General features: G+C 41.3%; 1 protein-coding gene across 2 annotated transcripts in view; it reads left to right on the top strand.

Annotated features, from left to right (window-relative positions):
- LOC116692143 (nucleolar protein 4) overlaps positions 1-7,610 on the top strand; it is a 185,689-nt gene that overhangs the window by 57,654 nt on the left and 120,425 nt on the right. The gene's annotated exons all lie outside the window — the stretch shown is intronic.

Genomic DNA, 7,610 nt, shown 5'->3' with positions numbered 1-7,610 from the left:
ACATTGTAGATTATCACTGAAGGTATCAAAACTATGAATGAACACATGGAATTGTGTACTTAACAATAAACTGTGAAATAACTAAAAACATGTCTTATATTCTAGTTTCTTCAAAGTAGCCACTCTTTGCTCTGATTACTGCTTTGCACACTCTTGGCATTTTCTTGATGAGCTTCAAGAGGTCGTCACCTGAAATGGTTTCCCAACAGTCTTGAAGGAGTTCCCAGAATGCCTAGCACTTGTTGGCCCTCATATGTGATACATATGAGGGCCTCTGGGTCTTTTCAACCCTGTAGCTTAGGTGAGGGTGAGGTTTTTGCAAATAATAATGTTTGCGTGCGTGCGTGCGTGCGTGCGTGCGTGCGTGCGTGCGTGTGTGTGTGTGTGTGTGTGTGTGTGTGAGAGAGACTGTGCTTCAGAAAGATTCAGTGTTCGCCCAGAGGAGACAAAGTAGCGACAGATAGAGAAACAATGCTCCCTCACCTATAGAAATAACGTAGTGCATGAGGGACATTATGTCAGCGTGTGTGTGTGTGTGTGTGTGTGTGTTGTGTGTGTGGTGTGTGTGTGTGTGTGTGTGTGTGTGTGTGTGTGTGTGTGTGTGTGTGTGTGTGTGTGTGTGTGTGTGTGCGTGCCCAGACAGAGTGCAGGGTAGTTCAATAGCATAGCATTCTTGAAAAAAAGGTCTGAGTCTTTTGTCCTGGTTGTTGTTATAGAGAGAGGGAGAGAGATAGAAGGGAATAAAGGGAGCGAAGGCCATCTGTACTTTACTCAAGAGAGAAATGAGCCAAGGACGCAGAAGAAGAAAAGAGGATGTATTTGTGATGTGTGAAATATGAATTCTCCACCGCTCCATTAGCACTCATCCCAAGCCTCCGTCATCTGCCCATCCCTTTATCTTTCACTCCATCCGCTCCCCGTCCCAATTCAATAAGAGGAGGAAATTACCCGGGATGCTTCCTGCAGGGGGGGTGTAGGTGGTGGGGGAGTGTGGTGGTGGTGTGGGGGCTGCTTCAGACAATGTAGATCGGGTGAGGAGTAGAGGAGACAGAAATGGGAGAGGTGAAGAGATGGCAGGGCGGTGGCTCTGTCTGGCTGAGGGGGGGGAGTGATCTCAGGTTGGGAGTAGGTGGATATGCCGGCCGGTTGAATATAAAATGAGAAAATTTGTAGGTGATGGTGGGATGCAAAGGGGGGGGGGAAGGAAAGATGGAGGTGGTTTGGGGGAGAAATCAGAGAAGGAATTAAAAAAAGGAGAATGAGGTGGTTCATTATCGTTTATGGTCTCCCCCTCTCCCTCGCTTTGCCCTTTATTTCAGCTACCTCCGGAGGAAAGACATTTCATTATTTTTGGGAGGAGGTGTGTGTGTGTGTGTGTGTGTGTGTGCAGAGTGGAGATAGGTTGGGGGTTGGTCCATTGTAATTACTAAAAGACTGTTGAGAAGACAGCGGGGGAAATAAAATCATACATTTGGAGATAAAAGGCTCGTCAGTGGAACAGACTTGAAAGTGACCAAAACCTTTTTGTCCACAGTTTGTAAGCAGAAAAATAAAAGCTGATCTAGAATCATGTTGTCTTTTTCAAATCCTTATATAAGTAAACAATAGCTTGGTCACAGAACTCAAACTGCAACATCATTCAGAGATAATAGATGTAAAGCCTCTAAACTTCATCAGACATTTGTGAAATTATTCAGACGTTGCTCATGTGGAGTCCAGATGTCAGGAAAAAAGGGGAGGTATTGCAAATGACCTCAAGGCCTCACACACTTACGAATCCTCTTGGTAGATGTGAACCACTGACGCATGATCACGGCAAGGCTTTTGCTCCGGACCTGAGGAAGAGCAGCGTTGAGTATGAAGCCGTTTGTGTGGGCGGTTGTCCAGAAAGCTGCAAGCCACAGTAACGCAGGCCAGGCAATCTGGACTGCACTAGTGTTAACAAAGGGCCTAAATCATCAACACAAATTTAAATCCTTTGGAAACACGCTCATATGCTCATATTCTGCTCATTTTCAGGTTCATAATTGTATTTAGAGGTTAAGTTAAGATAGGTTTACATGGTTTAATTTTCAAAAAACACCACATTTGTGTTGTACTGCACATTTCTGCAGATCCTGTGTTGAGGTTTCTCTTTTAGCTACAGAGTGAGACATCTCACTTCTGTTCCATCTTTGTTGGGAGTCGCACATGCTCAGTACCTAGGTAAGGACTACTAGCCAGTCAGAAGCAGAGTATGAGGGCGTACCCTGACAGTACCTAGGTAAGGACTACTAGCCAGTCAGAAGCAGAGTATGAGGGGATGCCATGACAGTACCTAGGTAAGGACTACTAGCCAGTCAGAGGCAGAGTATGAGGGCGTGCCCTGACAGTAGCTAGGTAAGGACTACTAGCCAGTCAGAAGCAGAGTATGAGGGCGTGCCCTGACAGTACCTAGGTAAGGACTACTAGCCAGTCAGAAGCAGAGTATGAGGGCGTGCCATGCTAGCAGCTAGGCTAGTATTATAACGTCTGTCTCTGAAGTAAAGGCTGGACTACAACAGAGCTGTTTGGAGCAGTTTGTGAACAGTGTTTTCTGTTGGAGATGGTTAGTCCCTTTGGGGAGGGGGACTTTGGGCTTTTCCCCTTTGTAAACCTGTAACATGCACAAAAAGATATATTACACAACAAAGGAAAGTGGAAAAGCCAAAAAGCAGAATACAAGCTCTTTGAAACATTAAAGAACAGTTAAAAGCAATTAAAACATTCATTATAGAGAACATACAATTACTAGATTTAATAAAGGGCAGCATCAATTGGAAAAGTCTTCAGCTTTGATTTAAAAGAAGTGAGAGTTATAGCGGACCTGCAGCTTTTTGGGAGTCTGGTCTAGGTATGTGGAGCATGAAAAGTGGTTTAGTTGAGACTGTGGCAACAGAAAGCAGAGCAAACTAGGTGGCTCGTACTGTAATGTAGCAAATGACCAGATGACTATTTGGGCCATTCAGTGCTTTATTAACCATCAGTAGTAGTTTGAAATCAACTGTTTGAGAGACAGCAGGCCTGTGTCAAGAGCTCAGAACTGGAGTGATCTCCTGGTGTTAGTGAGGACAGGAGCAGCAGAGTTCTGAATCAGCTGCCGCTGTAAAGGCACCGTAGCAATCGGGTCTAGACGAGATATAAGCATGGACAAGTTAGCAGCTGAGAGTTTGAGCACATTTAGAACTCCATAGTTCCAACATACAGCAGCATGGCCATAACTGGTTACTTTCAATATTTTACTAACTAGCTGAAATTAGACCCCATAATGAATGGGAACCAGCCAACTAGTCTTGTTAGGTGAACTGTCTGTGGTTGCATGAATACATTGTGAAATGTCTGAATACATCAGAGCTTTTCGCGGACATGAAGATCACACGTAAAGTGGCGGTCAGTCTTGAAGCCCTCCGGGTGGGTTTGCACAAGGGGCACGACCTTTATCAGGTCTTATCCTCTCACCATCTGCCCCGACCCTCTCCAGTGTATACTGTCCAATAAATGAGAGATGCCATGGAAACAGCCCGGGAAGAAAAATCCCCTTGATGGTTTTTAAGTGCACAGCACATAGTATGTGGACCATATGAAAGCCTCTTGTCGAAGCCCTGTTTCACTTATATCCAATTTCCATGCACCATCTGCAGCAGCACAGATGAGACCAAGGCCTGGTCTACATATAGACAGGTGTTTTAGAAAACAGTGTTTTCTACTCCTTCGTTCTAATAAAAATCATGTTTAGAGAATCTGCACACCAAACCAGATAGCCATGTTGGCCAATCAGAAGCCAGGAGAAAAGCTATTACTGTACCAGAATGCTACCTGGCTGCAGTGGAGCATGGGTCGCTCCGTATAGCACTCTAACACCTCTGTCCCTCAGTATAGTGGAAATGTAACTTTACATTTATGTATAAATATGTAAAAAGTCCTGATAGCGGTTACACGTCTGCCATTGCATGAAATGTTGTTGATACTGTGGGATTTTTACATTTTAGATTAACGTACATATTGTGTTGATTTTGTTGAAGCCTATATTCTACATGGTTTTGAAGGTAGTCAGCTGACAATCATCTGAGAGTTAACATTAAGGGCCATTGTACTGAGGACAGCCTCTGGTACTGGACACATGATGAATGGATGACTGAGTGAATCATTCTTGTTCTGATGTGAGCAGTCCACTTCTGGGATGGCTTCGGTGCCGCCCGAAATTCAGCTCCATGTTTTTCTCCCATCCAGTAATGCTGTAAGGACTAGCCAGACCTTCCTCCGCAGCGCTGTGGAGAAGGGTCTGGCAATGTTAGATAATGATGTGAGCAACTGTTGTTCTTTTGATCGCCTGATAATATATAGACCCTATCACAGTGGTTGTTTACAATAACTTTTGGGAAGTCAACTCCTGCGTCCTGTACCTGACCAATAAAGGATTTTTCAGGCCGATACGATAAGAATAATTGGTTACTTAAAATTGGTTAAAAATCAGATATTCTGATATATCTTTTTTTTTTAATCCAGAAACGCGTAACAAAACAGAGTTTTCCTAACATTAGTTATTTGTAGTTATTTATGAGTTCTCACTAAAATAATAATTGTTTTATCGTCAGAACAGAGGAACAAAATATATTAAAGTTCTGATACTAAAAATGTATAAAATTCAAACTTAAGATATGAAACTTAAAGTCCTTTGAACAAAAACACACTAACAAAAAAAAACCAGTTTTGCCAACAGGGACGTTGTAGAGCGCCCTCTAGTGGACAGACAATGCGACGCCAACGCTTATAACATGGTTGACTGTCCGTTTTTAATTTATTTTTTAAATATTCATTTACCAGAATAATTTTTTTCTTGCGGCCGTTATAAATGCCGATACCAATATTTTGATATATCGGTCTGGCTCTAGTACGTACAATATAACCATCAGATCCCTGAATAGACAGCCAGCCTAACCCTTGAAATGCTGTTTTTATCTCAAAACACAAATGCGTATTTGTACTTTTCTTTTTATCAGGATTTTATGTTGATAAGGCGACTTACCCTCACTGCACATATTATGATCATGATATGATATATGATATGTGTCATTTTGTTGGCCAGTGGCAGTCTCTGCATGCAACATGAGCACATCCATGCAGAGTGATGCAGCAGTCTGTGTCTTTGTACTGAATGCTTGTATGTGTGCATGTATGCACTATGTTGTGTTGAATTCTTTAAATAGCAGATATTGTCCAAGACTTTGGGATAGTGAAATCTATCTTATCTCTTATCTCTCTCTTAACGGCTCTGATACAACTGGATCTGCTCTCATCTCATTCATCTAAAATGCATGTTTGATGCTTTTATATGTCAACACTTTCAGTAACCTTTACCTGTTGGGCCACAGGGTAAAAAGAGAGCAGAGACAGATAGGTCAGACCTCCGTGTTTGACTACATATCTTTAAACGATATAGTTTTTACAGGCGATTTGGTTTATAAGGCAAGGCACTCACACATAACAAGCCCACAACTTTGTTTTCCTCGTCTACATGACAATACTGAAAACAGAGAAACATTTACTGAAAATTCTCAACCTAGAGGATCCATTTTCTGTCACCTTAAGTACAGTTTGTGTAGATGAAAGACCAAATCACATAGAAATGTATTTGTGGATTAGGCCTGAATAAGACTTCCATCTTCCCCTGAAGCAGATAGCAACTAAAGGGACAGAGGGATGGAATGCCCCCTGAAAACTAAAACTATATCACATGAATGCCCAAAACAATATGAGTGACATAATATATATAAATAAAAGGCTGAGAATCTCCTTTGAAACCACTCAACATAGACTTCTTTTCATCAAAACATGTTATAATGTTAGAATATTGAAACGCTAAAATTCTCTAAAAGCTATTTAACCTCCTGTCTCTTGATACACCAGCCTTGAGCTAAGAGAGATCCAAATGAACGTCCTAATAACGCTTATTGGCATTTTTTTGGAATATGACAGATTGAACCTTCCACTGAAAGTTGAAGCTATTTGTAATTCAGCTCTCTCTCGGGTTACGTGGCCTAGTCACTGTTTTCTGTGTTACAGGAAGTGATGACCATCCTTATCAACACACACACACACACACACACACCGGCATTTGTTCCCTCAACCCCTGCCCTCGGCATGGCACGCACGGCTCACTGCTGACTGTACTTTCACCCTCTGCCTATAGGTGGCAGTTTGTCATGGATATGTAGGGGAGGGGTGCTGATCTGTAACACACACACACACACACACACACACACACACACATACACACACACACACACACACACACACACACCAGCAGTATGTGGTTAGTGTGGGTTGAAACACTTGTAAATGAGGGATCCTGTGTAAAGGTCAGTGTGCAAAAGAAATGAAGCCCCCAGTCGGTTCCTGAAGTGTCTGCGACGGCTTGGTGTTTTTCCAAGAAATTATATTAGAACCACATATGACCAGCACCAGAATGTGCTTTTTAATATACTGAATGTGTATTGAAGATGCACTGAGAGGATGATTTGCATTGGAGGCCACAGCTGCGCTCTGTTATTTTTTTATTTTATTTCAGTGGTAATTTCTATGCACATCCTTCAGGATTGATCATACTTGCAAATAATGAATTCTTCCACACGCAGCATCTGTAGTTTGTTCCCAAGACTCGTTTTCCAAAAAGGCCAATACACTGGTTTTACCTCAATACATACATGTGTAACCATCCTGATGAATGATTAGTTTCTGCTCCGTTTTATTTCATAAGTTATTTATATACTAATGAATTATTTCAGATTTTTATCTGCAGGGCCAGTGAAATGCGGGAGAGGGAACCAGAGATGATCTAAAGGGACGAGTCTAATTAAGTACTGCTTAGACTTAATTAGCAATTAAGTATTTGAATTGAAATCATCCAGTTGACTGATTTGTGTTGTGGGTAAAAATGAAATCTGCTCTGATTGCTCTGATGACAGATAACCAAAGGGAGGCAGTAGATGTTAGAAATAGGTGAAGTCAGCTGCACACCACAGTTTATTAGGAACACCGAGCTAAAACTAGTGGATACGACAGTCCGGCAGTACATCCTCCTTATAATGTTCACTTTGAGTTTATTTATACAGCATATTTCAGCAGCAAGGCAAGTCAACGTGCTTTACACAAAACATTAAAAGGCATTTAAAAACAATTCAAATAAAAAAAAACAAGCTAAAATAGAATACAACATGTACAAAATACAAGAATCAAATATTATTTTATTTGATAAAAGACGGCGCAAACAGATTCAAAAAACAAAAAAAAAGACATAAAAACTGAACCTGCTTCTACCCTTAAGTAGTGATATTAATGGGTTGGAGAATATAGGATGATGAGCCTTTATTTATCCCCAGAGGGGGTCATTTGTAGAGCTGCAACTAACGATTATTTTTGTTTTTATTGTAGATTCATCTGTCAATTATTTATTGATTAATCAATACTTTGTTTGGTCTCTAAAATGTCAGAAAATGGTGAAAAATATAATATAATATAAGGTAGGATTTATTGACAGCATTAGTTTTTACTTGGTGTACCTAATAAACTGGCATCTGGGTGTGTGGTAGTCC

The sequence above is a fragment of the Etheostoma spectabile genome, chromosome 7, assembly GCF_008692095.1.
Source record: "Etheostoma spectabile isolate EspeVRDwgs_2016 chromosome 7, UIUC_Espe_1.0, whole genome shotgun sequence".
NCBI lineage: Eukaryota > Metazoa > Chordata > Actinopteri > Perciformes > Percidae > Etheostoma > Etheostoma spectabile.
This window is presented reverse-complemented; position numbering and strand designations above follow the sequence as displayed.